Raw genomic sequence first — 27,548 nt, 5'->3', positions numbered from 1 at the left:
TTAAAAAAATTATGTCTTGTAAATATTCAACAGAGCAGACAGACTGATATAACATTATTTGTTTTCGGTATCAAAATCTTATCACTATAACACAAAATATTACACAAACGTACACAGTTTTTCATTAAAGAAAATATCGAATACGATTCCCAACTAATATTCAAATTTTCAAACGATAGACTTGTAAGTAATTCTACGTATTTTATTTTTAGTTAGGCAGTTCGTATAGTCAAAGGAGTTATTTCGATAGATCACGTATGTATACATACACACCCGCGCACATTTATTACTCATGTAATATCAAGAGCTTGGCCACTCTAGCGTATGTGCAAACACTAAGATTAAGGAGGCGACCGCTCATATTTCTAGTACAGTCCATATTAATAGTTCAATATTAAGGCATAGATAAAGAACTTATAATAAAAGTATTTTATCTTCGCCCGACAAGATAGAGGAAAACAATGTAGTTGTTTTATTGTAATTACTCTGTACCGTGGGAGTTCAATAAGAAGTAATTTAATTTTGTCGATTGAAATATTTTTTCACAGTTTATATATTCTAAGTTTGTTGAACAACTAAGGAATATATACGATTTTAAATTAACTACCAATCGAAAATACTTTTATAATTATATTACATCTCGTCTATACACTTGGTAAAATTATAAAAATGTTTTAAGAAGACTTCATATAATGTTAAGTAACAAACGTTATATAAATGAATATAGGTATTTAATATTAAGTCGTTAACGATATAAAAATAATGAATCATAATTAGGTGAAATAACTTATATTAAATATCAATTTCATAAATTAATAATTATTACATACTTATATAATAATAATCAATAAGTAAATTATTAAATTTTGATATATAATATTAAAATATAGAATTTTACTAATTGTTTATTATATATTAACGTAACCTATGATAATAAATCGAGAGACGGCATGACAAACTTTATTTAGACCAGAACAGCTAATCTATGCACGCAGTTGTGTGGACTTGTCTTTCTTCATTCAATAGATTATATAAAAAGAAATAATAAAGTCATAGTTTAATTTTATATTTCTAAATTAAACAAACATACAAGTTTTAATAAAAAAGAAATAAAATATCACAATCAAAATCCCTAACGGGTTAGTAGAAGCATTTATCGGCTGTTACCGTTATGGTGTGGTGTTAACACTGGACATGTCCATATTTCGCAGAGTATATTAGAATCCAAATGCGAAAAACGACTCAATCACTGGCAATAAATAAAAAAAAAATAGTTATAGATAGAGAAAGTTTTCTTTTTATAATTATAGCACTACCTATGACTACACCATCCGTGTGTGAGTGAACACAGAGACGATATGGTCCATGAATACAACCAACTAAAAGAGAAGTGAAGAGAATAATTTATTTATTTAATATGATTATATTACAGTAAATCGCCGTGTAGTCCCAGCATAGAATGGGCCATCCCTTCGTTTCTTGTGGGTGTCGTAAGAGGCGGCTAAGGGAACCTAATACAATATTAAAATCTCTTAAAACATTAACAAAAGCCTGCGGTTGCTGACCCGCCTGTCAGGTGTGACAATTATTGGCAAACCCCCTCCCCCTTCATTAAAAAGGAGACTTATGTTCAGCAGTGGACAGGTAATGGCTGACATATATAATATTACACTAAATATATTAAATTTTAGTAAGTAAAATTGAAAACATTCAACGCGTCTGCTGGCACTTAAGTGTTCATAAATTCATATTAATACTGAATACCTATGCCGTGATGTTTGTACAAATGTTTTAACAGTTTTCGATTGCGTCTCATGTTATTAAGCTAAACATGTCTCAATTAGAAGCGGCAAGGTTACTACGTCACGACGAATTATTATTTGTACAAAAACAAATATTATTACATACATATATTTAATACCTTCAAAATACCTTCGCTGGGGGGGGGAAGGGATTGTTAGTAGTGGAGACTGGGAATCCCATTGCTAGCAATATACCCAACCAGGTCGATCTCCTCACGGTTCCCCCTGGAAACTATCATGGTTGATTCCTGATGAATTCATCATGATGGGCTAACTGGCCTGTTTTCATTCTCATCTATCACCCTTCACTGGTGCTCCGCCAGCGTATCCCGTTAGCACAGGCGGGGTTACCATACCATTTTCACCCAGCAAAAAAAAAATACCTTCGCTGGTAGTCGGAACCGATTTCTATAATTCTTTTGTTAATCCATTTACTTCCATGGTAGTTCCATAATAATTTTATCAACATTCAATTGAAAATGTGTACCAAATCTAAAACCATTATTTTCACCTTGGTTATTAAACCCTATTATTAAGCTATTTTATGAGCAGCCAGCAAAAATAATTGGTAACGTCAGGATATCACGAATTTTCCAACAGACTGGACAATTATATTAAAAACTCCCGTTACGCACACATCAAATATTATAAATAACAAACGCGTTGTTTATTTAACTTGTTAAAAAAAACAAAATTCTGGATCTTTATTTTTGAAAAGTGTAAATGAAAAACATAGTAATTTTAATGAATTTTATCAGCACTGAAATCAAATTAATAATAAACTATTATTGATTAAACCTTCAAGAAAATAGCATATTTTTACTAAAAGGCCGGCATTTTGCATTCTCTGTGATGTTGCCGGCGCCTATGGTCGGTGGTAATTACTTACCATCAGGTGAGCAACATGCCTGTTTGCCTCGTGTGTTATAAAAAAAACTATTGAAAATATAATTTAATAACTTTATTTATCCAATAAAGTTATTAAATAAAAAAAATAAAACATGAAAAAATTAAACTATAAGCCTAAAGTTGACCTTTCAAAAGAAATTACCCTTCACCGTTTACGTGATGACTTCTTAAAGTTTTGATATATATATATATATATATATATATATATATATATTTTAATAATAGGCAGTTTGAGTACTGATACGACCTTTTCATTTAAAGGCCTTTCATTCCAAATATGATTATATTAAGTACTGCATGAGTAATAGCGGTGGTGATAGCAATTTTTATTTATTTTTTATTTGTATCATAATGACGAATTTACTGAAAATTAATCACGTTGGTTTCGAGAAAGAGTAGCTTGAAAATCAAAATTAGGTTTTATGCAACTATCCAACGGGGCACCAGTGGAAGATGATAGGTGAGAATGAATGCAGGTCAGGTGGTCCGCCATGTTGAATTCAACAAGAATTAACCATGATGGTTTCCAGGGGGAACCGCGTGGAGGTCGACCTGAGAGGACATATTACTAACAATGGGGCTATTAGACCTCATTACTGACAATCTCTTTCCCCAAGAAATAGCAGGTCAGTTAGCCCACCGTGATGTATACCCCAGGAATTCAGCACGATGGTTTCCAGGGGGGACCACGTGGAGGCAGACTTAACAGGGTACATTGCTAGCAATAGGACTGATAGTCCGCATCCCCCCCCCCCCCCCGGCGGGGATATTTAACTATTGAATTTCGTCATTTTATTAAAAAAAGTTCCCATGACTCTTATATCAATCCCGTCCCGGTCGACTGTTATGTGTTTTTTTTTTTAAATGGACGATAATGGAATGGTAACCCCGCCTGCGCTATCGGTATACACCGGCGGGGCACCAGTGAAAGATGATAGGTGAGGATGAAATAGGTCAGTTAAGCCATCGTGACGAATTCAACAAGAATTGTTCACGATGGTTTCCAGGGGGAACCACGTGGAGGTCGACCTAATAAGGTATATTACTAGCAATGGGGCTGTCGAACTACATTGCTAACAATCCTTTTCCCCCCGACTGTTATGTGTTGGACGCCTACATATTCATTAAATTCACAGTATATGATTTTCTAATATGACAATGACTGAACTATACGTATAATTAACGTGATCAAGCTCTTTCTGCTCAGATTTATATCTCATCTGTTCCGCACAGTGCTCGAAGCATTTATTTTAAGATTGCCTTCATCGGACCGCTTTTAAAATAATCTTCCTTCGGACATTGCCTGCCCTAACATAGCGGAAGGGAATCGATTCTGCCACATGATGTTGCTTGCATTATTGAGCTGTATCGATTGGCACTCCATCGATTCCTTCTGCCGTATTAACCTTTACAACATGCCTGACTTGATCGAAATTGCCTTGCCTTGCTACTTTATAGTTGCTTGAAGGAAAATGGTAAATTCTCTCATTGGAACTATTATTTTACCATTCTTCTATATGTGTATATCAAGATAAAAGTATCTAGGACTAACACCTATATATATTATGAATGTGAAAGTGTCTAACAATAGATGTGTTTGTTACTCTTTCATGGAAAAACTACTAAACAGATTTGAATACACACACACTATTAGTCCTTAATATAGTATTTTTATGCAACTTAGAATCGCAAACAAGCTAACAGTCTACCTGATAGGAAGTGACAACCGCCGCCTATAGACATGAACAGTGTCATGGACATAACAAAGTACACTTTGTCGGCCATGATACCTCACATGTATTTAAGAGAGGTAGGGCACAGCTAAGAGAGGTAGGGCACAGCGGGACTCTCGCTCATAAATGGAACCGCCCGCCTGGGGAAGGACCTCCACCTTGCAGAAGTTCGCAGCCAAACAACGCTGTTTTTATAGCGTTGTGTTCCTGCGGTGAGTAAGGTATCCAGTTCCATCTTGGAGAGGGGTTGTGCTGATATCGGAGGGACCAGCGTGTCTTAATACTATCTTTGTGCTGGGCAGACGCGAAGTGCTGACGCGGCGTTCAGGGAGACCCGGTGAAACGGTTGCTCGCTGGCCGCCCGCAGGTTGTTGGGTTCCCGAACCCAGGGATTACCTAATCTCCGCCCTGGGAGGCTGAACCGCCGCCTGTGCATAATCCCTGGTGTGGTAGTCGTGCCGGAGGAGGAGACCGGAGTGGACCCGGCTACTACATCAGTGGGGGGACCGGGGGCCCTTCCGACCGCCGCGTCGGCAATTTGCACAACCTGTTTAGCGCAGAGACGGAGTGGACACCACTTTGTTCCTTTGATATCGGCACAATCTTTCCCTATTAACCTCCAAATACCCTAATACTTTATGGCCAGATCTAGAAAAAATAGACGTTACACAGCGGCACCCTCATCCACATTTAAAGTGGACTTCTGCAATATCAGAGGAATTCATTCTAACATCAACGCAATTCACTATCATCTCGAAACTGCGGAGCCGACTCTGTTATTCCTCACCGAGACGCAGATATCATGTCCGGCTGATACATCTTATTTACTATACCCCGGTTACAAATTCGAGCATAAATTTGCTCGTCATGCCGGGGTTTGTATGTATATCCGGACGGATGTCTGTTACCGCCGTCTCCATGGCCTTGAAGACAGAAACCTGTCAGTATTATGGATACGTGTGGATTACGGGAGCCACACTCGTATTTACGCGTGCCTTTACAGGTCTCACAGCGGTGATCTGGACACCTTCCGTCTTTTTGAGCACCTGCAAACGACGATTGATAAGGTTCTCGAGAAGTACCCTTCTGCGGAGTTAGTGATACTTGGAGACTTTAATGCTCACCACTCCGAGTGGCTTCGTTCTCGGTCCACTGACTGCGCGGGAAAAGCTACTCATGAATTTGCTCTGACCTATGGATTCTCTCAGCTGGTCCATTCTCCAACGAGAATTCCAGATATAGAGAACCATACAAGCTCCTTGCTGGACCTTCTGCTGACAACACACCCGGATGGATATACCGTCAGAGTGGATGTGCCAATTGGCTCATCCGACCATTGTCTTATCCGGGCTGATGTCCCCAACACTCGACCTGATCCACCCCGTCCTATTGGACGACGTCGCGTGTGGCACTATAAGTCAGCAGACTGGGATGGATTGCGAGAATTTTATGCATCGTACCCGTGGAAGCAGCTCTGTTTTGCATCACATGATCCTAACGACTGCGCAATTGCCGTTATTTGCGAGGCTATCATTGAAGGTATGAAGCTATTTATCCCCAACCCGCTAGTGGCAATGGGATCGAAGAAGCGTCCGTGGTTTAACCGGTCTTGTAAGAAAGCCAGATTTGCTCAGCAAGCTGCATACAAGGCTTGGACTACGGCTCGCACTAACTCTGATCCTGGAATCAGTGATGCAAAGCGCAAATTAAATGCTGCTTCGAGGTCCAGTAAGAGAGTAATTGCCAGAGCCAAATTTGAATTTGTGGGCAGAATTGGTAGGCGACTATCAAGCCTTCCTTCTGGTAACCGTGCTTTCTGGTCGCTTGCTAAAGCTGCCCAAGGAAACTTTTGTCAGTCGTCTTTTCCACCACTTCGGAAACCGAATGGTAACTTGGCCTACAGTGCTAAAGAGAAAGCCGACTTATTTGGCATTCTCTTTGCCTCTAACTCGACTATGGACGAAGGTAATTCTGTACCACCTACCATCTTGTGTTGCGGAAGCTCCATGCCGGAAATTACTATAACACAATGTAAAGTCCGGCGGGAGTTACTATCCTTAGATGTTCATAAGTCGAGTGGGCCAGACGGTATACCGGCAGTGGTCCTAAAGCAGTGTGCTCCGGAATTGTGTCCTGTATTAACGCGTCTCTTCACGATCTCGTACTCCACAGGGCAATTTCCTTCGACATGGAAGACCACCCTTGTACATCCTGTACCTAAAAAGGGCGATAAGTCGGACCCTTCAAATTACAGACCGATTGCGATCGCTTCCCTTCTCTCTAAGGTGATGGAGCGTATAGTTAACGCACAGCTGTTAAAATACCTAGAGGATCACGATTTATTAAGTGACCGCCAATATGGCTTTCGCCATAGTCGCTCAACTGGTGACCTCTTGGTATATCTTACGCACCGATGGGCATCAGCCATTGAGAGTCAAGGTGAGGCGCTCGCTGTCGGTCTTGATATTGCAAAGGCATTTGACCGGGTCTGGCATCGGGGTCTTCTATCGAAATTGCCCTACTATGGACTTCCCGACAGCCTCTGTAAATGGGTCGCCAGTTTTTTATCCGGCAGACGTATAAAAACCGTTGTAGATGGTTGCTGCTCCGATAGCATGGATATTAACGCTGGCGTCCCGCAGGGCTCTGTGCTGTCCCCAACGCTGTTTCTACTGCATATTAATGATATGTTAACCTTCGGTAGCATTCATTGTTATGCGGATGATAGCACCGGGGATGCCCTTTATACGGGTCGTACCAATGTCTCCCGTTCCATCGTGGAGAACAATCGTGAACAGCTTGTGTCTGAAATCGAGAGAACACTAACTGGAGTCTCTGATTGGGGACGACAAAACTTGGTCCAATTTAACCCCTCTAAGACACAAGCTTGCGCGTTCACCGCTAAAAAAACCCCATTTGTTGTGGCCCCACAGTTCCAAGGCACGTCTCTTAACATCTCTAAAAGCATTGGGATCCTTGGTGTCGACATCTCTAGTGACGTACAGTTCCGTGGCCACCTCGAAGATAAGGTGAAGCTGGCATCCAAAAAACTCGGTGTGCTCAATAGAGCGAAGCATTACTTCACGCCGGATCAGCGATTAATGCTTTACAAATCGCAAATCCGGCCCCATATGGAGTATTGCTGTCACTTATGGGCGGGAGCACCTAGATACCAGCTTGAACCCTTCGACTCAGTGCAACGACGAGCTATGAGAATTGTCGATGATCCCATGCTTGCAAGCGGTATCGAACCCTTAAGTCTTAGGAGAGATTTTGCCTCTGCGTGTTCTACCGCTTATACAACGGATTGTGCTCAGAGGAATTATTCAATATGATGCCTACGGCCACTTTCTATCATCGTACGGCTCGCCATCGGCAGGGAGTTCACCCTCATACCTTACAGCCTAAATGGTCGCGTACAACGCGGTTTCAGAGATGCTTTCTCCCACGAACACTCAGGTTATGGAATGAGCTCCCTGCCGAGGTTTTCCCGAGAGACTACAGCATGGGGTTCTTCAAAAGGGGGTAAAGAGGTTTCTTCAGGGTCGGCAACGCGCGCGTAATACCTCTGGTATTGCAGGCGTTCATAGGCTACGGTAACCGCTTACCATCAGGTGGGCCGTATGCTTGTTTGCCACCTCAGTGGTATAAAAAAAAAAAAAACATGTATTACTATTCCTGAGAACTAAGGTATTATACCTCTGTATTCTATAATTTCATTGCCATATCTCGCCCTTCAAACTGAAACACAGCCATGCAAACACAAATGTTTCACGGCAGAAACACGAAAAGATCTAGTATATTTTATAAATATTTATAAATTTCTGTCTTGACGCTATCACCCCTCAGACAATCGACACATCTTATCTCCGATACACTAAACAGAGATGAACGGGGGACGCTTTAATTAATTTGTTTGTCAAATCCCCGGATCGATTACTAATCGCTGTAAGACGGCGATAATCGAGTCTTCATTCGATTATACCCATTAGCGTGCCATTAAGGGCGACGAGGAATCCGCCGTGAATGCTACCCAGCGCCTTTCTGAAGGGGCGAGGATTACGTCCCCAGCGATGTTTTAGAAGACACCTTGACGAGTAATTTTTAAATTACCAACTTACAAGCTGTAACCTACAGATTTTCCTGCATGAATAATAATATAGGGGTAATAATATTACGTTTGAGTGTGTGTGGTGACGAAGTTGTAAAAGTTCGCCATATGGTCCCGAAATAGAATGGGCATCTCTTCCTTTCCTATGGGTGTCGTAAAAGGCGACTAAGAGAAGTTAATGGTACAGAGATGGGCAGCAGCGTCCCTCTTAAAACATCACTAAAAGTCTGCGGTTGCCAATCCGTCTACGAAGCGTAGCAACTTCTAGCAAAACCCTCCTTATGGATGAGACCTATGTTCAGAAGCGAACAGACAACGGTTCATACCACTCATTTTCCTTAAGAATACTAATTTATTTAGCTCACATTATTGCAAAACAGAATTGCATTACAAAAGAGTTTTTAGTCAAAGGAACTGAGTTTAGGAATTGAAGTAGGTTTTTATGAGAAACCATCTTATGTAATAACTGTATTTTTATTCATATCTATAGACAACGGCGGCCATTTCCCTTTAGGTGGGCCATAAAATTGGTTGACATTTCAAATTGTATAAAAAAAGACATGTTATTTTATAATATTCAATTATGCTTATTGAGTATTAAGTATTACTGAGCACAATGCTAAAGTTTGTCGACTCGAAATCTCTTATTTACTGATATTTAAGGAGATTTTACAAAATGCCAATTATTGTTAGTACAATGAGCCTATTGGCAGGGCTGCCAGCAAACAATGATTAGCTACAATTTACAAAGTCGACGCGAAACTTTTCAATGGCGTAACATTTCGTTTTGTTTACACTCGATTGGAACAAAAGAGCCGATACAATTGCCACCGTCCGTTAGCTCACTCGACGTTTTATTATTTACAGCTCTTTTCACAAGTAATATTCAAGTAATTAATTGTATAAAACTGTGGCTCTTAACTCGGAGTCGATTGAAAAATTCGTCTTTGTAAATAGGTATAATAAATTTACATACCTAGAGCAAAATAGAGAACAAAATTGTTTAAGAATGCCAAAATTTGTGAATCAAATTTCATTCGAAACAAATTATCTCAAAATAAACTTTATTTATACAAAATACAAAGCTTATACAAAATCTCCATAAATGGACTATTTTTATGATTCTATTGTTGTTTTAGGGTAATTATCTGTTGAGAAGAAACTACAAGAAACTCAAAAGATTCACAACGTCTTTTAAAAATCTTTGTTAACGTTATACGTATTAATTTAAAATCTAAATCAAATCAATCGAACGCGTTCAAACTGCATAGTTCATTATACAGTAACAAATAAACATTTTAACAAACTGTCACATTTGTAATCTAATATATAAAATTCTCGTGTCACGGTGTTTGTTACCAAACTCCTCCGAAACGGCTTTAACGATTTTCATGAAATTTTGTGTACATATTGGGTAAGTCTGAGAATCGGCCAACATCTATTTTTTATACCCCTCAATGATAAGGATGACCCACCCCTAAAAATTTTTTTTATATTTTTTTGACAAATTTTTTAATTTTTATTTAAATATGATTTAGCATTGAAAAATACATACAAATTCAAATTTTCACGCTTTTACGATCAACCCCTATTTTTTAATCGCGATTTTTATATGCCGCAATAGGATTGCAAAATGGCAATCGAATATAATAATTGGAGTACGATAAATGGTCATATATAATTTTCGAAATAATGTATGTATATGGTAAAACAACGTTTGCCGAGTCAGCTAGTATTTTTATAAAAATCAAGCTGATAGAAATAACGATATTTAAACAAGAAACTTATCACTATGATACTTAAATTATTATTATAAACAAACCCAAATGAGTTCGGCCGTTGTTTCACGGAGCGTTTACATCTGCATAATCAGTGAATTGTCCAAATCCTCCACTATCGTAGATGGAATTGATAATTCCAATTTTGAAATACATTTTCGGGTTCTTATCTCTGACCCTTTCAAAACTAAAATACGATTCGATAACTAAATAATTGTTGTCGTCCCAAACATATTTTGCATTTTATTACAAAACTCGCTATTTTATATTAGTCTTTATATTTTTGTTACATTACGTTTATATGTATCTTTTGTTTGCTTAAATTTTTAATAGAGTCAGGGGCAATATTTTATTTTTCAAATTTATTTAAATCTCTCAGTGAATGCGAGTGAAAAACAGAATGAATACCTAGTATTCTAGGTTGCCCCCCAAATATTCATTGCCTAGTTGTCTACTAGAGGGGGGGGGAGGTATTGTTAGTAATTCGGGCTATTCGCGGGATATCGTAAAAGTAAAATTTTAGATCTATAAAATTATAGTATAAGGCTGAGGAAAGCACAAAATATCCCAACGGGTCGACGTGCATCGGTTTAACTTACCCCATACGCGAATAAAAGATAATAGAAATGGGGTCTAACAAATCCATTGCTAACATTATACCTTGTCAGGTCGACCTCCTAGCGGTTCCCACTGGAAATCGTCGTGATTGATTTATTATTAAGTTCCTCATGGTGGGCTAGCTGGCCAGCTTCATCTTCATCTATTATCCCTCGCTGGTGCCCCGCTATTGTATACCGATAGCACGGCTGTTACTATTCCATTTACACCCATTAAAAAAAAGTTTCTTATAGAAATATATGTAAAAACTCAAATAGCTCTCAAAGAAATAGATTAAAACTGTGACGCAAGTGACATATACCTGATAATGGAATCTGACGCGCGATACACCAGCGTTAGTTGAAACATGTTCGTTTAGTGAGTGCTCTATAATTTACAATACTACCGCTATTGACCATTCCAATGAAGTTGATGGGTCAAGTTATAGTGGTCGTAGGTACAGGTCACTGCATGTCTATTTATAATGTATCGATCAGCTTGCATTTTTCATACCATAATTGAATACCTACAATAGAACATCAGTTTAGATAAAGTTTGCAATAGGTACTGTTATATATGCAACTTATAAAGACGCCTATCTTATAATAATAATAATATAATTTATTTGCTCAAATATGGGTTATTACAGATGGTACATTAATAGGTTATTACGCCTCCATATTTTACCATAAATGGCGTGCAAATCTTCTTTTAATATAAATATTACTATATGTCATATATCACAATGTCTTCATTATTATAGATTACAGAAAAAAAAAAAGAAAACCACTACATCAAAATTTGTCTTATCTCTTGTCTCATGAGAACACAACGCAGTCATTTATCGTTTGTTTAATTTTTAAAACTATGACTTATGAAAATAATACCGTAAAGTTACCTCGAAGAAATCGCTTTTAGCGATTGGGATTTAATATCTTGTAATTGTTTATATTTATGTATCTTAAATCTCTGAACACAAACACTCTGTGGTCATCCGACGAAACTCCAACAAGTTGGAGGCAAACACGACTAATTGCGGACACTGACTTAAAATATCATCGAGCAGTTTCAATGCAAGAGAGAGGGGAGCTTGTTTCGTCAACTCTGTTCTTCTTAACGGAACATCGAATAAATGCTGTCTACATGCACACACAGTTACTGGGTGCTCCGGTTGATACCAGTACAGTTTGGTTACATTTTTATACCTAAATCAGTTCGGTAAATGGGGTTTAACCTTTCGTTTATCATAAATCTTGACATAATCATCCAAAAGAACAATATTTTAATATTTTTAAACAGTATGTATAATGTAATTTTAATATCAAGTTATTGTTTCGTTCAGCTCCGAAATTTCAGAAAATGTTTCATGGTAGGGCCTCTGGTTTACGACAATAATAAGAATGAAACAGACACACGCATGCGAATGACTTTTGTGTAATATTTCCCTATGGTTTAATACATGTACGCCGTCAAGCTGTTCTTATCGTATTCTTTATGCTAAATAACAAAAGATGCCACGACATACGTTCATTTCCAATATTCTGTACTTTCGATAAGTCCTTTCATTGTTACAAACTCTGAAACGTTGCCACATTCCACCTGTCCGGGCCGAATTTCATTGTTCTCGAAAAATTAAATATCAAGCGTCGAATTTCAAACTTCCAGGAAAATTTCCAATTAAGGTATTCTAAATAATTTCCTATCAGAAAGCCTCCGTAAGTCATTAATAGTCAACAAAGAATGCGTCAAAAAAGTAAGAGCGTATTGAAGGCAATTCATTGAATGACATTCAACTCTTTACTATTTTCTATTTCTAATTTAACTTTTTGTTTTAAAAACAAAAAGTTTATACTTTATAATGTATTTCGTGGAACGATGAACAAACTTAAACCAAAGCTTAGTTTACTTAGCTGCATGCTATTAAGGAGCTTGACAAGAACTGATTCTCTCGATACAAGCGAGGGCGTTGAATGGCGGCTGTCGCGTGGCACATATCCAGTGCCAACCGTATGACGGCCCAATTAATCTTGTCGTCATTGAAAATGAGATGCTGATACGAGATTATGTAAACAAACAATCGTGACCTAAAACTTGATGTATACTAGCTTTTCCCCGCGGCTTCGCTTCCCTGGTATCAATTATTTCCTGTTCCCATCAACATTTCCAGTACTTTCTTAGTGGATCTCTAATTGGCAATAACATAGCTTTATGTAACTGTCTACGCACCGAAAAGCAACACCAGTCACCATAAACGACAAAATGTTTCATAAACACATTTAGATTGAAAATATTTTAATTTAAAACTAGAAAACGTATATGTACAAATGTATTACACTTCGCGAAAAACCGTTTCTTTGCTCTGTAAGGAAATAAAACGATTTCAGTCGTCGCAAAATAAATATTGGACCAATTTAGGAATAAACCATTTCAATTACAAAAAAAGTGTCAAAATCAATCCGAAATCGGCAACATGATCACGTAACATAACCATGACTAGTATACAGACAAGTTAAGAACCTCTTCGTTTCGAAAGTCGCTTAAAACACCCCTCGTTCCCACTTCTAAAGCTATATATTTGGCGTATTTACATACATTTGGCATTGCAATAAATATTCCACATGTGAATCACCTTTGAAATCAAACCCAGTTTCCTGACCGTATCTTGAAGGCTTGCTTCTCACAATCAAAGCGGTATGTACATAAAATGTCACGTTATTATATGTTAAACGAATGCTATACAAACACTGGCTTTGATATTGAACATTTATTAAAATATCGGGTACTCCGCGTGCCTTTATATTTATACGACTGAATACTAATTACACATGAATTTAATATGAAATTTAAAGGAAGATCAATGTACTGGGTCGTAAAATCAGCAATAACGTTTGATTTTCAATATAAAGGTTAATACAGACGTGATTCAGTTCTGTACTCCTTAGAGTGATGGTGTCGCCCTCTATGTTTGTGATGTGGCTTACCGGACAACGGCTTTGCGTTGCTTAATAAATAAAAATTTTAATATTCCAAACATGATTTTAAAATTCTGAGATATTGACTCGGATACGACCATAGGACTTGGGGATTACAGTCAGTCAAGCTTGATTCGACTGACGTCACAGCTTTATTACTTGTATATATCAGCCGTAAACTGCCCACTGCTGAATATAGGCCTCTCACATAAAGGGGGTTTTGGCAGTAGTTGCCACGCTTGATAAGCGGATTTACAACCGCAGTTAGGCTTTGGAAATGTTTTAAAAGGGACACTGCGCCCATCCCTCGTCCTCCCTTAATCGCTTCTTACGGCACGCACGGAAAAGGAAGGGGTGGCCTATTCTATGTCAGTACCACACGGTGAACTGACCACACCGAAAACTAATATAAAATACTAATTAATCTTTCTTCTATCTACTCGAAAAAAACGAAACCGGACGGATGTCTAATTGTAAAATAAAAAATACTATTTCAATACTATGTTTCAACGTTAATTTTATTATGAGTAGTTACTACTGTTTTTTTAGAGCAAAATGTAATTGTAAAAATGTGCAAAAGCATGTCTCTAGACTGGTGTTTCCCAACGTGGGGCTCACGCCCCACAGAGTGGCAATTTGATAGTTAAGGGGGGTAAAATAAAAATGAATTCGAAGCGATTTTAACCCTCTTGCTCCGGGCCATTTAAATGCAACGCTACGAGTAGATATCGGTGCCAAATTTGTCAAAAAAAGTAAATTTAAAAAATGCTGTAATTATTTATTAGATATAGTAATTTCGTTTGACATTACCAAAATATCAACTGGGCAATAAGAGTCGTCAAGTAAACTTTGTCGGGAAAAATAAATATGTATGGGGGCATAAAAATTTTAAAAATATTCAAGTGGGGCATGGCACAAAAAAGGTTGGGAAACACTGTTCTAGACCGTCCGTCATCTACGCACGCCTTAACCGTCATTACACAGCACTCAAACGCTGAAAGTAACAATTCCCCGTGGTTCACCACGTCACTGTGCGCCAATTATTCAGGCCCATTAGTTGCGTGTGATTGGCAACAGTTCGGCCAACCTTTATACATATTAATTGTATAAATATTACCATTGTTTCGCTTTTGTTTTCCACTTAACGTTTTTATTTCATACTATTTTTTATATAAAAATATCCCTTCTATGTAACATGAAATAGTAAACGAGATGACAAGTGATACGATAATGGTAACCGTTGCCTATATAAACGAACGGCTGTGTAGACTGTACTGAATAATAGGTAGCCATTTTTTGAGTTATCTATATACATACATACATATCTGTCACGCCTGTCTCCCATTAGGGTAGGTAGAAACAATGGAACGCCAAATGCTGCGATTCAAACAAACCACTTTCGCTTCTTCCACATTTATCAATCTTTTTATACACGCTCGCCGGTTACGGGTACTTTTAATCATCGACGGGGATGCGTTATGCCATGAGTCACGTGATGTCGTCCCTGTTTCCCCAAATGGCAAAAAGAGGGCAAACGAATTGAGTTATCTATTAAGTCATTATTTATTTATTATATACTGTAACTTTTAATTTGCATATTGTTGTCATATATATTTAATTATTCAGTTATTATAGTTGTAAACTTCCCACAAAAATAATAAAATAAAATATCAGAAGAATTTATCAAATTCCTAATGCGAAATAAGATATGCTAATAAAAAGAAATGTTTTTCTTATAGCAACAGTAAATAAAATATGGAATAAGAAACGCTGTAGCTGTAATACCAAGAATAACTCGAAAATGGATGACATCAAATTAATACAAATATTGTACACCTTTCGTGAAAATTAATATGATTTTATGGATATTAGATTCTATTATATATATCACCATCGTCATTTCAGCGATTATCCGTCCACTGTTGGACACAAGCTTCCCTCATAGACTGCCATAAGGAACGGTCCTGAGCCACCTGCATCCACTGACTCCCTGCAACGCATTTGAGGTCATCACTCCATCTAGTAAAAGGTCATTCTACACTGCGTTCGCCACTCGAGAACCTTTCTTCCCCAGTTGTCGGTTCTTCTAACTATGTGACCAGCCCATTGCCACTTCAGCTTGCTTTTCCTTCAGGCTAAATCGGTTATATACGAGTATATAAATAATATAATATGAACATATCTGTACCAGTAGAGTTATTATATTTCTAAGAATCTAATCAAGCTTTGACAGTTATTGCTCACTGAGCTGTGAACACCACACCTTAGAAACTAAACAGCAGTATTTGCAGCGCGAACGGACCGAACGCAGAATCAAATCCTACAGAATAGACGAAATTAAACGCGACTTTATCTTTAAATATTTATATTATATTCTGATACATCTATATGTATCAAACTAACTCTCGGTAATGGTAAACACCGATAATAAATCATATTAATCTGAATGACGGTGCTCCATCAGCCTTGCTCTCTGCCTTAAATTAATTTAAATTCTCATGAAAACTAGAACACATATTGAGTGTTACATTCACCAGGACAACGACCATCAACAAACTGACTGACTAATTATGCTAACATATATTTTCTTTTAAAAAATCTGCCTTCTATTTTAACAAAAATAACTAGTGAAATATCAAATAACATACCCACAAAAAATTAAAAATTATTGATTACAAATATCTATATCAATTAGAAAAAAAATACATGTAAAATTATTTTATCGCAAAAAGAAAATAAAAGAAGGAAACATACCCCAAAATTAGGTGAAGTGTGCCCGTAACATCATCCGTTTCAGGTTAATAAATCCCTTCATTTTCATGGATAAAGGATAACCCCAAAATGTTGACCCGGAATAACCTGCCTTAGATGGCGAGATAAATGGACAAACGAAAACGTCTATTATTAGAAAAGAATAGATTATTTATAGAATTTAATAAGCTTTCGATAGCTTTCTCTTTTTATTCGTATTTTATATCAAATAATAAATTTAGGATGAAACTAAAGACGAGAATTAATAAGTTTCGTGGCCTATAAACTGATATCTTTATTGTACTGGACAAAAATTATACTGTTCTATAACGAGCGAGAATAATTAAAGTAGGATTTACTCAGATATTTGATTTTTTTCGATTTGATTACAACACAGTACCTTTACATAAACAACTTTTAAATATTTCACACGATATCTATAAAAATAATTATATGGTCACTTTATATTTGAGTGAAAAATAAAGGCATTTTGGACGTAAATTGGGAAGTATAAAATTTAAACTTTATGTTGATAATGCTTGTGGTTAAATATAAAAAAGTTAAGAGGGGGACTGGCTGAAAACTAGCGCTGTGCAGCTGTACATATTGCACTGGGACACTTACAGCATTAGCTAAACCTCTCTCTTTCGCCTAATATGAGACACTTCTTTTATATAATATAACCTGTATTTCCTGCTGCAACTACGTGATTTTCTGGCAATAAATATTTTCAGAATTGAAAAGAATTTAATAAGGACAACTGCAAGGCTACAGCATCATAGTTGCGTCGCATCACGCGAGCTTTGTTTGTTTAGGTTTGTTTCACACTTCACTCGTAATCGGGGATGAGGCGCGCGGGATAAATTAGGAAATTTCGCCAGCTTTATACCCTCTCTTTACATGTATTCCCAATTTTCCAATATTGCGATACGCGTGGGTACGACCGCTACGCTTATCGGAATCGAAATCCTTCGATTACAAGTATCTGGTTCTATTTAAAATTTGTTATTAAACCTTATAGAAAAAGCAAAATATATTTGGCTGTATAGTACACAGGATAAATCTAAATTACTGGCGTTCATTCAAAAAAGAAACGTTCTAGTCCCATTGACTATTTTTTTCCAAAGAAATATACGTGGAAAAAAGACAATTGAAAGCTCCCAATACTAAGTTGATAGCTGGAAATATCCTGTTAGCATGGGAGACTCACATTTTTTCATCGATTTTAAATTAATGTTTTTTAGTAAAAATATCTTTAGAAAAATAGTTTAATTTTATTTTTTCCTTGTATTATTCCCGTGGTGCGCAGGGCGCGGGGTAGCTCCAACAGCATCGTGCAACATATCGAGCAAAACGATGCAGTAATGATACACTAAAAATGTCAAACTAACATAGTTTTACTTACTAACAAAATCTAACAAGACTTAATTTTACTAACAAAATAACTCTTTGTTAATCCAATAAATAAAATAAAAAATAATAAAAAAAAATATATGTTTCTCCAAGTAACAGTCAAAAGCCTGCAAAATGGTATGATTAAATGTATAATAAGACCAAGTATTGGACTTACTACAACTATATAATAGATAGAGTATACCTACTGTCTGCTGCAAATAAAATTTCGTTTTTAAATTCCTTATTAAATAGTAGAATAATTGGAAATACATTAAAAATGTCATTGAGCGCTTCTTTGTCGTTTACATCGACGTGATATTACCGCGTCTAAACTATTGTGCGGTCTCTTTGTCCCCTCTCTATAAATATATCCGTCTCGCCACGATACAGCCACCGGCTCGACGGAATCTCAACCGCAGGCAGAGTAAGTCCGACTATACAAAACTGGATGTACCGCATCGATTTAATACTATTATAATCGTCTCAAGAATATATTATTCTAAATAATTCTACTAGGAGTGTAATGAATGTAAAAATTTTCAAAGGTGTATGGATATATCGATATTTCAGTGTCTGTTATTCCATCTCATTTAAACTGCTAAACGAATTTGACAAACTTTTCTATAAAACTATAACAAAAAAAATAACACATTTCAAACTAACAATCCGTCTCGGCTTTGCACGAATGGATAGATTGAAAGACAAATTAATATTTTATATTAGCCTTAATAGGATTTTTTTTTATAATTTCAGTTACATTATTCTATTTGTCGAAGAGTTCTCTAATTTTTTTTAATAATATATAGAATAATATATGTTTAACAATGTACTGGCTGGTAATGTAACTTTTATAAGTGAAAGAATTTTTAAAATTGTTTAGTTCTAAGATTATCCAGTACTAGCGATCTGGTCTGATTTTTCACGAGATTTTTTTTATATAATATATATCCTTTGTTACTTGCTGATAACGTTACTTTCTATAAGTGAAAATAATTATAAAATTGGTTAAATAAATTTTATAAAAAATACTTATGAATGAATGAATAAAAACTCTTTATTTTCCCCTTTGAATAATAATACAAATTAGCGCCACACAAACAAAATGAACAATTAATTACTTATGTTATAAAAAAAAAAGTAGTTCTTGTAAGTAGTAATAAGTCAGAACTATATCCATTTCAAACAAACAAACAATCAATTGTTTCCTCTGTATAATATTAGATACTAAGTTGTTATCTTTTCGCTAAAACAAATACAACAAATTAAGTGTAAGTAAATACTATATTTCAACCGTTAAATGTCCACTGCTGGACATAAGCCACGCTTGGCAGGTGAATTGGTAACCGCATTTAAGCTTTAGAGACGTTTTAAGAGGGACGTTGCTGCCCATCCCTCGCCTTTCTACGCTGCCTCTTACGACACCCGAGAAGTGAAGGGGTGGCCCATTCTATGCCGGGACCGACACGGCAATTATTTCATATATAATATTATCACAAAATATGTATTAAAACCAATATCTACTGACTACACACGTATATTTTATCATTACATAGTATAAAACAAAGTCGCTGTCGCTGCCTGTCCGTCCCTATGTATGATTAAATCTTTAAAACTACGCAACGGATTTTGATGCGGTTGTTTTTAATAGATAGAGTAATGCGAGAGGAAGGTTTATATGTATAATACATGCATAATATTGTGCAGAAACACTGATAAATTTAGATGTTTCTAATGTGATATCGTAAATGAACACATTTTTTGCGCTTACATTGCTAACTCTGGCTGAACCCAACGAGATAAATCAAAATAATGTACTAACGTATTGTACACCTTAAAAAGGTCAACAAAAAAAGAACCTGTGCGAAGCTGGGGCGGGTCGCTAGTATTGTATAAAGTAACCAAATGTATAACATAGAGAGCTGTAGAAGCTTGGCTGTATTCTAGAAAAGGTTAAGAATTCATGTGGCACATTTAAAACATGCATTATTGTCATGCGAGCGAGCAGGAACGGCGCGCAACGTCGCGAGCTTAGCGACCCTAACAGAGAGGTTAGCCAGGGATGCTCGCTCTAGATGTGGCCTAGTATAGCCGTGCCCCGACGTGATGCCACTCTGTTACACAGCTTTATTACATCTCCAAACGCAATGTACAGTTGCAATGTGAAATAGAAAAAGATCATAGCATTTAGTATTCTGTTAATACCACTAGCTGACTCAGTAAACACTGTTGCCCTCTACCGCCATCTACTGGGTCCATTTTATTTTTACAGGCAAATAAATCTTCCTATCTGTCAAATTAGAGCGAACAATAAATACATTTACACAAATCCATTAAAATCGATAGAACGGTTTCAGAGATTAGCGTGAACTAAAATCGTGACACGGGATTTTTATTCATATATACATATTCTTATTATATAATTACAGACATATTAATACATAAGTAACAAACATTAATATATTATGTAGTAATAATATAATTAAAAAAAGGGAGAATTTATTAGATGCAATTTAAATATTTACATACATTATAGATAATTTACAATTATTTCATAGAATACTATATATATATATATATATATATATATATATATATATATAATATTAAAGTATCTATTTCTTCTTAATGGATGCTTGTTTACCACCTCAATATAAAATTAATAGAATTATTTACATTATTTGCCGCCTTTATGCTAGTGATTAATTATGTCGTTTTAATTGTTCTTTATTTAAAAAAATGGCCATGAGATCGTGTATTATTTATTTATTTACGATCACCAACATAAAGTACAGCGAAACAATTTCAATACAATACACTAGTGGAATACGGCTGTTTTTACATTTAGAGCCAACCACAGCACGCTTTGTGTTCAAAAAATATTAAAATAGAATTAATTTATTACAATAGAATTAAATTAAAAATATTAGATGATTAAAACTCACCTAAACTTGTCGAAGATGTCGGCCCTAGTATACTGCAGACTTCAAATAAGTGTCAATAAAGAGAATGGACGCGTACTGCAGCGCTCGTGCACAGCTTCTGTCGGCAAATACTGTACCTTACTGCCTTCACTACTTATCTATACAATAAAAAGTTACATAAAATTTTATAGTTTCACGTGATGCCCCATTTATATATGTCTGTGTATATTTTATATTTTTTATGCAACTTAGAATGCCAAATAAACTAACGGCCCACCTAATGGAAAGTGGTAACCGTCGCCTATAGAAAAGAACGATACAATGTCCATATTATAACAAAGTATACTGTTTCACCCATAGTAACCCCCATGTGTTGTCATTCTTGACGTGTTATTTCTCTGTACCCTGTAAATTCACTGTCATATCGCGCCCTTCAAACCGAAATTCAGCCTTGCACACACAACTGCTTCACGGTGGAAACACGAATAGAACAGAGGTGCCCTAGCAAACGACTTTTGTACAAAGGCTCCCTCTGGTGAACGTTACCCTCATGTTACGTATGTATGAAAATTTACTGTTTTTACAAACTAGCTTTTTCCCCGCTACTTCGTATGCGTAAATTTCAGAAGTAAGAAACCTTATGAAATAAATCATTTCTGCTTGTAGATGTCATAGCAAGAAAGGCCAATTTTTGAGATACACTTTCTGGAATACGACTGTAAAAACGGCATCCAATTTCATGCAACATTATATTACATACATACTTAATAGCACACATACAACAGGAGAGAATGAAAGTGGAAAATGAAGAGAGAAAATGGGAAAGAAAAAAGAGAAAAACACTTAACAGAGGTTGAACGTGAATCATATTAAATTTTTTTATGCAACTTAAATTTGCAAACAAATTATTTATATATGAATTAATACTATTCAAATTAATTTAGTTTCGAGAAATTTAAAAAGTTTCAGAACTAGAAACGTAGCAGCGTGGAAGTTTCGAGTCTGTATCGCAAATACAGTTGTGCATGCAGCTCACATTACGCTCACGTCGCAATACCTTCTTAATTCACTCAAAGTTTTCATGTTCTCTTCAATATAAAACTTTATTCGATACAACAATCCTGCAGACGAAAGCTAAATGCTTTAAACTTTTACTATTAGCGTAACTAAAAATATTGTAAACTTGGTATGAAGATTTAAATATGATATTTATTTAAATTGAGGTTATATTGTACTGTAATTGCCATATTACATTGTAATGAGTATATTATATTTGATTTGTTGATTAGAATTATTATAATTCCCCTACAAGATTGATGGTTAGTACGGAAAATATATAATTTTTAAATATAACTACTATGTATACAGATAGTTTAATGAAGAACCTTTACCTCTAGAGATTACTATTAAATCCAAAGGGAAACTTTGTACAAAAGTCGATTGCTTGAGTACCTCTGTCCCATTCGTGTTTCAACCGTGAAGCAGTTGTGTTTGCATGGCTGTGTTTCGGTTTGAAGGGTGAGATATGGCGTGAATTTACTGGGTACAGAGGAATAACACCTGAGTCCTCAGGAATGGCAACGCATGGGGGGTATCATGGGCGAAACAGTATACTCTGTTATGTCCATGATACTGCTCATGTCTATAGGCGACGGTTACCACTTTCCATCAGGTGGGCCGTCAGCTTGTTTGCCATTCTAAGTTGTATAAAAAAATCCTTCCTAAAACCACTCCGTATATAATATTCAAAGTTTAAAAAAATATAAATAAGTTTAGTCAAAAACTAAACCCTATCTTTAAAAGCTATTATGAAACTTTAGTGGCAACGACCGACCGACCTCGTTCAATTCCAACGTATTCCAGGCACAATAGCGTCCTCGTGACACCGAACAAAACCGACGACAAATATTCCCAAAGATCAGAACATCCCTCATTTGTATGTAGGCCGAGTGGGGGCTGAGACGGGACGAGATTTCCCACAAATGGCCAACGTTTGGGGTCGATTCCCAATCGTCTTCTTACACAATAAAAAATGACACAATATTATATTTTTAATAGAGTTCAGTGTTCTTTAGTGAACATGTTTATAAATAAATTAGATAGTCCTCTCGTGAGAATGTTTGACCAGAGGACTAGATCATTATTAGTGATTGAGTATTAACATAGTTTTTAAGTACACTTACTAATAATAAATAAATAAACAAATAGATAAATAAATAAATAAATAGACCCAAGTTATCTAAAATAAATAAATTAAATTTATTGTTATTTAGTATACAAACTACAAAATTAAAATATTTGCAGGATAATCGAAGTAATACACAAGTTGAAATAGTAATGCACCAACCGCATAATCCAAAAGAATCAGTTAATCCCTAGGAAATAAAGGTTATCAAATAGCGACCTCGTACATGCAAATGCAATATAGAACAACCCCCACTACATGACTGTTAATCTGCTTTAGTTATAAATGCAAAAAAAAATCGAGTCTCTTGATAAAATCATTGTACGTTTAAAAAAGACTAATCATTATTAAAAATTGTAAAAATAAATAAATAAATTATTATTATTATAAATCAAAGTTAATAATTATTATTATTATTGTGTAATTAAAAGAAAAAATCGAAGCGGGTTTGATTCCTACCTCCTCGTACCACTACGGGGCCAGTTGGTTATAATATCTTTAATTGGGTTACAGCGCGCCTTTGATTGCCTCTCATGAAACTCCTTAAACCTCAAGACTAATTCACTGGAGAAGGTTTAACACAATAAAGATCGGATTATCCTCTCAAATTTGCTTTATACGTAGACTAGCTATTTAATGCGGTTTCGCCCGCGGGATCCTTTGTCTCCCTATCCAGGGATTATGAGAAATCCACGAGGTTTGCCCACACGAAAATATCACTCAATCATTTGAGATTTTACATCGGAAAAATAAACAGGGATTCACTTGTCACAATATTAATGTAAAACCAATGTGCAATACACTATTAATTGCAAAAAATAACTACCAATATCAATTCCGTGTTACATATTTCGTACAGGTAATAAAAGAATACAAAAATTATTTTATATACCGATTTGTTATAATAATGTATCGTTTCACAATCCAATTATCCGCATGTGCAGAAAATATAACAATGTATGCAAGGAGCTTGATATTTTCCAACAATCCTTGCAATGTTACATTAAGGCTGTCAATTTGTTACTTTAAATTTATAGCCGTCATTCTTTTAATGTATATAATATCGAATGTTATGCAGAGCAGTTGTTGGAGTGCAAATTTAATGCCGTTTTATGTAATATTTATTTTATTAATGTATTAATTTGTAATCTGTTGCCTTGCTACAAATAAACAATTAAATAAATAAATAAATTACCTGGGCTTATTAGACACATAAATGCAGTAAATCATTAACTATTAATTCATACATTTATTTATTTATTTATACTTTTGCACACATTAAAATATGTCTACAGACCGGACTCAATGCCTCATGGCGTTCTATACCAGTCAATTGCCAATACATGGTTGTATTATACGGGGATTAAATATACAACCATCAGGAAATTATATACTAATATATTATAAATTTATTAATAAAATACGATAATTTGAGATTTAGTTCCACAAAAACAAAACACTGTCTTCAATTACAACTAAAGTCGCGAATTCATTTTGACTTAAAAACTAAACTGAATCCATTTTGATAAAAAAATTATGGGACCAATCTGAAAGTATATCCTTTTGAGTAAAAACATTTCCAGATCGATACATAAATAACGGCAAGTTATGAGGTACCCAAAATAAAAATACATCCGAATCGAGAACCCCCTCTTTTTGAAGTTGGTTAAAAATATTATTTACACATTATTAACAAAAATAATCCTTTACTAAGTCTACAGTATTATCCTTATTTTCTTACTAACTTATAAATGCGAAAGTGAATTTGTTTATTATCTCTTGACGCCTTAACTGCCCGACCAAATATCATAAATAAATATTTGTGTTAGATCATTACTTTTAGATGTGCTCCATTCCAAGATATCTAAATATCCAGAAAAAAAGTCCAGCTAATCAATATAGTCCACAGGCAAAGTAGCGAGTAAAAAACATGTCATACTCGTGTATATAAATGTTACTTAGTTTACCGTGTTTATGTTTGTACGCATCAAAATATATCTAGTAATTACTCGTTCAAACACCTCAAAAGATCCCAGAAAGCAAGATAAGATCTCAATAAAAAAACTGATGGAGGCAATTTGACGGGGAACGGACGGCTGGAGACCGGCTTTGTGTCTGCCGTTTGAAAAATTACATCAATCGTCTACCTTCCGAACTGGTTACCGTTGATCGCCCGGTAACACCGCTAGGCGGCGCGCCGGTGCGATCGTATTTATTGTACAAAATAGCAAATTGAGATGTACAAATTAAAATAGATATTAACAAGATTGGAGTTAAGCAAATAATAGAATACATATATATATATATATATATATATATATATATATATATATATATATACATGTTCATAAGTACTTTTAAATTGTCTATTTCTTGTTGTTTTCTTGCAATTCTACATTTGCGCTGGGTACGGAATGTGGTATTTTTTTTTCATGACAGAAAAATGCGACGGGTACCCCACTTGCACTGTTGGGGTACCGGTCAAAATAAGTAAGAAAAATGTGATCAATTTCAAAGTGAAAAAATCTTGTTTTTATGCAACTACTACTGTTTCGCCCATGATACCCCCCATGCGTTGCCATTCCTGAGGACACAGGTGTTATTCCTCTGTACCCTGTAAATTCACTGCCATATTTAACCTGAAACACAGCCATACAAACACAACTGCTTCACGGTTGAAACACAAATGGGACAGAGGTGTCCAACCAAACGACTTCTGTACAAAGTCTCCTTCTGGTAATTCGCTAGAAATTTACCAGGATGGTTTACAGAGGGAACCGTGCGGATACTAACTTAACAGGTTATATCACTGGGGACTAGAGACCCCATTACTACAGCTCGCTTGCTCCTCGAATTACGTTGACATATTGAAAAAAAACGGGATTAATTCAACAGTTAATGTTATATTTTATATAACTACCGATTTAACTTACTTGTAATCAGATCGAAAAAGCTCAACTACTTTCGAGATCAATTCGAGACCCGTAATCATGAGCGGCTGTGACACGAGCACGAGTCTAACTGCGTACTTCAGCCCGCTAATTAATAATTCATGTTATGATGTAACGTATTCATATCTATATGATTTGTGATTTATATAACAAGATATTGGTAGCCCTGGACTTGCGTCAAGTGATCAAATTTGATGATTCGATCTGTATTTTCATAATACAATTACGACCGGACCCAAACTTTGTTCCCAAGACAGGCTACTAATAATTGGGCCCCTCCTACATTGGGAAACCGTGGGTGGTAATTACGCTGGTTTTAGGTTCCTTTTGTACCGCAGTGTATAAATAAATTTTAATATTTAATAAAAGTTGAAACTTTCAAGGCGACTTTTTCCCTGCTATGAATTACACACCTACGGCCCACCCACCTGACAGGAAGTGATAACTGTCCTTCTATCTTTTGTTTGTTATATTATATGTACGTACAGAGATGTTTTCACGTAATAAATTGCACAAAACAAAAAATACCAATTTCCGTTGCGGTAAAATCATTTATTTCGATTCAAAATCTAAACTACTGAACCGATTTTGATGAAATTTCTATATCACCAGTCTAAAATTATAACCTTTCGGATAAAAAAAGACTTACTTATTCTTATTGTTAATTGTTAGTAATGCGAACTACTAGTTCCATTGCTAGCAATATACTTGGCCAGGTCGACTTCCACGTGGAAACCATCGTGCTGAATTTCAAGTGTATTCATCACGATGTGCTAACTGGCCCGTATTTTCATTCTCACCTATCATCCCTCACTGTTACCGCAGGCAGAATCCATTCCATTGTCATCCATTAAAAAAACATCTATAGATAACGGGTAAGATTCCCAGTTGGAACAAAAAATAAAACGTACTTTTCTGAATTAGCTCGGGCCTGGATGTTCTGGGTTATGCGCTAAGGTATTCTTTCCACGCAAGACATCCTAACTTGAGGAGCAGACAAATGATGTGATTATGTGGGTCTTATTATTATTAGATAATTAGGTTTTAAATTTAATGCAGAAATGGATTCTTAAAGAAACATTGCAAGGTTGTCTTTAAGACAAATAAAAGCCAGCTGAGATTCTAAAAACTTTTTGTCGTCAAGCCGTAAATAGTGACAATTAGCTGCCCTTCCGCGGTGACCCATCCACTTGTCTCCTACGCGGTGACCTTTACATACGGGAACACGTGCGATCACATAGTGTCTGTGCTATTTAATCACCTTCGATCACCTCTCGACACTTTAAGTACAACTAGCTAACTATATCCCACAGGTGAAAAAAGGATTGTTAGTAATAGGGTCTAATTGACCCATTGCTAGCAATACACCCTATCAGGTCGACCTCTACGCGATTCCCCCTGGAAACCGTCGTGGTTAAATCTAGTAGAATTCGTCACGATGGG

The 27,548-nt window shown here is 35.9% G+C and overlaps 3 protein-coding genes across 6 annotated transcripts in view; 2 read left to right on the top strand and 1 right to left on the bottom strand.

The window, feature by feature from the left end:
• Window positions 1-12,105, bottom strand: part of LOC128200455 (uncharacterized) — an 89,200-nt gene extending 77,095 nt beyond the window's left edge. The window contains exon 1 of one of the 3 annotated variants that reach the window (XM_052893905.1): window positions 11,829-12,105. The gene's annotated coding sequence lies outside the window, so the exon portion shown is untranslated. Of the gene's footprint in view, window positions 1-113; window positions 327-11,828 lie in introns of those variants that run through there. The other 2 variants (XM_052893906.1, XM_052893904.1) reach the window with 2 other exon arrangements.
• LOC113512097 (tRNA:m(4)X modification enzyme TRM13 homolog) overlaps window positions 1-27,548 on the top strand; it is a 232,565-nt gene that overhangs the window by 113,344 nt on the left and 91,673 nt on the right. The gene's annotated exons all lie outside the window — the stretch shown is intronic.
• Window positions 1-27,548, top strand: part of LOC113515824 (prothoracicostatic peptides-like) — a 116,786-nt gene that overhangs the window by 66,553 nt on the left and 22,685 nt on the right. The gene's annotated exons all lie outside the window — the stretch shown is intronic.

This window comes from Galleria mellonella, unplaced genomic scaffold, assembly GCF_026898425.1.
Source record: "Galleria mellonella isolate WM207_F2 unplaced genomic scaffold, CSIRO_AGI_GalMel_v1 utg184, whole genome shotgun sequence".
NCBI lineage: Eukaryota > Metazoa > Arthropoda > Insecta > Lepidoptera > Pyralidae > Galleria > Galleria mellonella.
This window is presented reverse-complemented; position numbering and strand designations above follow the sequence as displayed.